This window comes from Aedes aegypti, chromosome 2 (assembly GCF_002204515.2).
Source record: "Aedes aegypti strain LVP_AGWG chromosome 2, AaegL5.0 Primary Assembly, whole genome shotgun sequence".
In the NCBI taxonomy this organism is placed as follows: Eukaryota; Metazoa; Arthropoda; class Insecta; order Diptera; family Culicidae; genus Aedes; species Aedes aegypti.
In genome coordinates, this window is record NC_035108.1 from 58,815,717 (window position 1) to 58,820,774 (window position 5,058).

The window sequence follows — 5,058 nt, forward strand, 5'->3', positions numbered from 1 at the left end:
GTTATCGTTCACCTTTTCATTTTTTGGATAAATGATGTTGTTGCTGAAGCCTATCGGAGCCTAATATAATCGATTGTGATTTGAATCCCATCTTAGTCGCCAATATGTGGTGGATTCCGTCTGCACTTCTTGACATCTCGACCGAATTACTTCACTTCTTAGAGCAGCGCCTACTCGGTTGATTCTAATCTACCACAGGTAGATTTGGTTTCACTCTTCGCGCAACTCTCCTTATGCTCCTTATTATCCTTGGTTATGGGAAAAGAAACAGTTTAACAAAATATAGCATATGCCAGCTAGATTACCGATCAATGTAATCACACTAGTTTATGAATATAATGCTGTTATTAACTATCAAATGCATGTATAATTCACTTTTATAGCACATTAATCTACGTTTATCACCATGCGATTTCTATTGAGTGTTTAACAAGAATCTTGCGACGATCCTCGCGCCACCATAATTCATGTAACGGAGAGTATTATAACCTGGGAGGGAGACACCGATACTACACACGAAATATGCAACAAACTTCAAGATAATTCTAGCTTCCCAACAACAATCTAGGCAGGCTTGGTGAAAATCACCAGTTCCGTTTTGTTGTCATTCTAACCGTTGAAAATGTTTAACTAAATTAAGCAAACATTAAACATATGTTCCACATGCAAACACAATTTTCAACTATAAATATTTAATTATAATGTTTATGTTCGGCCATACATAGAACAAATAGGTATTATTTATGTATTATCGGATGCCTTATGAAAATGAATTCCTGCACACCCAAAAGCAATGCCACGATGATGATTACAAATTGCTTCAAAGACTGTTAGATCTCATGTAATGCTCAAGTAACATTGGTAGTGGAATAACAGCTTATTCAGCAAAAATGTTTTTTATACTGCCTCTTTTCAGCTGAACAAACAGTTATTTATCTGTGGAAGAATCAGTCGAAAAGTATCTGGATGAGATCCTGATATCGTCTCTGGGGAATTACTTGAGGTAGAAGCGTTAAGAGTGCTCCTAGATTGCCTAGCACAAATTCTGAAGAAATAGGGTCCTAAAGGCCTGTCCCAATTTTAGTGCCAAACGCTTAAGTTTAGGCTAAAAACACATATTTACTCAATTTTTTTAACGTTTTTCTTTTGTTTAAGTCCAAAAAACATTTTTTTTAGATTTTGTCACACTCCTTGGCTTAAACTCAAATTTTGGGTGTATTTTGCTCTCCGTGTCCCTTCACAAAATGTCAGATAGGAACAACCCCAGTGTTAAAACTAAAAGTCCTGTGGTGTTTTTGTCGATTAAGCGAACGTCAAACATGATCAAAACTGTCAAGGTTCATTCATGGACCCAATTTTTAAATTAAAGTTTAAATATGATGTAGCCGCTATTTGAGCGGGAAAAATTGCTAAAATAGTTGCAGTAACATGCTCTTTCGTGTCATTAAATAAAAACAAGATTTCATTAAACATTTCAGGACCCAATTCTACTCAGCACCCTTGAAATACTGCTGAAAGAATTTATGGGAAAACAGATAGATGAGTTTTCGGAGAAGGCTCTAAAAGTATGTCAGAAGAAATTACTAATAGGTATCCTGAAGTTTTTCTTCGAGGAATCTGAGAAAAAATGCTGAACAACCTGTGAAATAGTCGCGTAATAGTCTCTTAAGGTTTCTTTAAAATTTGGCAACAGGATTCTTAGCAAGAAGAATTAGAACAAGTTTAGATGCCATTTTGGTTTAAGGTGAAGATGTATCGAAGCAAAACATCAAATTTTCACAAGCATAAATCTAGAGAACTAAACAATCGTGTGACCAATCGATTAAGTTTTCAGCTCAAACCGCTGTCTGGTTCTTTAGATTTGTGCTCTTGAAAATTTGAGGTTTGGCTTCGATGAATCTTAAATAGAGGATTTAGAGACCTTCCGTTAAAATAATTTTAAGAGATTTACATTAAAACAGGGACAAGCCTCAAAAAAGAGACCTGATACCATCCCTGTCTTACTCAAGTATACAAGGTAATTCGTAGTTTTGAGGACTGAGGCGAATCATGCATTTTGGACAGGCTAAGAATAAGGTTTGAAACGGCGATCGACTAACTGCATAAGATAAATATTGTCTGCTTCATTCACAACAAAACGCACCGTCAACTTTCGAACAGACTGAAAAAATCGTCGCCAGCAAACCAATAAAAGGAGGTGCTTTGCCTTTGTGTTGACAAGACTGGTGAAACGTCATATGACAGAAAATAAATCAAAGGAGGTGATTTGTCTTTGTGTTGGTAGGACTGGTGAAAAGTAAAATTCACAGCGGTTGCTTGGCTGGCGACGATATTGGCGTCAGTTTCACCGGCGATGATTACAAATCGTCGCGTCCGATAGGGTGCAAAATTACAATATTACAGTCAACTCTCCCATACTCCATATTCGGTTTCTCGATATCAACTAAGAGAACCAAAGTAAAAGTTGGTTTCTATACCTGTCTAACTCGATGGTCCCTTCAATAGCGAGTTATGGAGAGTTGACTGTAATATACTTACTTACTTACTTATTTGGCTTTACATCAATTATCTTGATAAAGCCTCGCCAACAATATTTCGCCAATTCCCTCGGTTCATGGCCGCTTCTCTCCATCCTCGACTGTGACCCACGCTCTCCAGGTCCTGGTGTACCTGGTCAATCCACCTAGCTCGCTGCGCCCCACGCCTTCTTGTTCCGACCGGATTCGTGGCGAACACCATCTTTACAGGGTTGTTGTCCGGCATTCTTGCAACATGCCCTGCCCAGCGTATCCTTCCAGCTTTAGCTACCTTCACGATACTGGGTTCGCCGTAGAGTTGAGCGAGCTCGTGGTTCATCCTTCGCCGCCACACGCCGTTCTCCTGCACGCCGCCGACTGTGACTGTAATATATTATCACGTAATTTTACTTATATGCTTACCGTACTTTGAGTATATGGGGAGAAAAGGCTTGTAAAATGCAGCTTTAGAATCCCAAAATACAGTTAAACCTCCATGAGTCGATATTGAAGGGACCATCAGTCGATATTGAAGGGACCACAGCAATCCTTTGGAAAGCTGCTTCTAAGGATAGTAACCATCATAGTAACCACGAAATTTTGTTTTTAGTATGGTTCCATGAGTCGATATCGAGTCATGGAACATCGACTCATGGAGGTATCACTGTAACGGTTTTAATCCTACATTTCGATGGACAGTTTTCTGACCATTCTTCGATCGCAGTACGCTGTTGAGCTTGCTGTAGAAAATTTCTTGACCAATTCTCTCAAAGATATTTTTACTTTTCTTGATTGGAATAGCATACTTAGCTTTTGTAAAAGCAGTGAGATTTACTTATTACAGGTTTAATGCAAATTAACAATGCAAATAAATCATCATGTTTTGCAAGGTTGGTAGTTATACAACTTGTGCTTAAAGTTCATATTTAATTCATGTGATAATTAAACGCAAAACTTGGATAGATATCTCTTTTTAAAAGGTGCTAATTAGTAGTACCGTCGTTTCAATAACACCTGGCCGCAAAGTGAGGCCAGGCCAGAGAACAGAATAGGACCTTTCTAATGTCTTCGTTTCCGTTTCACACCCTTATCCTTCAACATTTCTACACTACACACGCTGTTGCGTGCGCCACCTTCTACATTCGTCATGTTTTGTTCCTTTTTCACGGGCTCCTATTTTACAGTATTGGACAAACCATTTTCGTTTTTCCATACCAAATGGTCAACTTTATAGGGTTGGATCTGAGTTATTCATGGACCGATTTGAAAGAAATTTTCGCAGATCTTCAGACATAACTTGAATTTCAACATAGATTTTTGAGTGATTTTCTCAATCACGATGTGTTCAAAATCACAGATTGACTTAAGGGAAATTTTTGACAAATTTTGATAATTGACAGGATTTAAATAAAACAAAGAAATAGCTTCAGGGTATCTCCAACTTAGAAGACTTAGATAAGATGAACAAATTTGCAGAGTTTTTGTTTAGAGGTTTCCTATTTGTAGATAAATAGTTTAAAATTTTTATCAAAATTTTCACTTTAGTCAAATCGATACTCGTGTTTGGAAAAATTACTCAAAATGGTATGTTGAAATTCAAGTTATGTCTAGCATGTGGTGCAAATTTAATTCAAATCGTTCCATGAATAACTAAGATCTTGGCTACCAAAGTTGATCATTTTGTATGGAAAATCTAAAAAGTTGCAAATGTTTTGTCCAATACTGAATATGGATTATAACCCACATGCTTATCGAACTCCTTGTGCGTAGAAATGGTATAGAAAGAACACAGTGTGAAAAAGGAAGGATCCTCGAATAAGCGCGCTGCTACATTCAGCTGTTGTTCTTTCGAGTATCCCTTCTTCAAAGTCCCCACAAAACATACGGTAATCTAGGAATGAACCGATGTTTTCTTTCGTTCCTCTTTGATGGTAAATAAAAATACACACTTCACCGTCGAAGCAGGCCTTGGTGGTAGCATAGCATAACAGACAACATGCTTATGCTCAGTAGGCGAACAGGTAACCGTAAGCGTGAGCGTATTTCCTGTGCCGATTAATACGCATAGGGTGATGAAGGGCGATGCACTGCAGAAATCACCCAAACCAAGGCTGAAATAAAGACCTTCATATCTCTTGCAGTTGCCCAAAATTTTATGGCACATGAGATAATTTATCTAAATCAAGAATGCCGTGAAAAGTGTACTGCGATCTGCCACTCTCTTAGTACCAAGGGACCGAATGGAGTACTAGAAGTGGTACCCATTCTGAACCCGACTACTATGTCTTTATTTCGCTTTTGTTAAAACTGCTAAAATTTGAGAAACATTAGAGAATATAAAGTAAGGAAATTTTTGTCCCCATACTCCTTTACATGTAGCATGTATGACCGTTTTCCAATTCCCTTTTTCCAAGTGAAGCGTGTCCTTTTGCTCCATAAATGAAACATAGAACTGCGTGTATACCGTCACAGCAAACCACGGAGAATGGAACCAAAGTGTATCGTGTCCTTGCGCACCAACACAAACATCGCCACGGTTGGT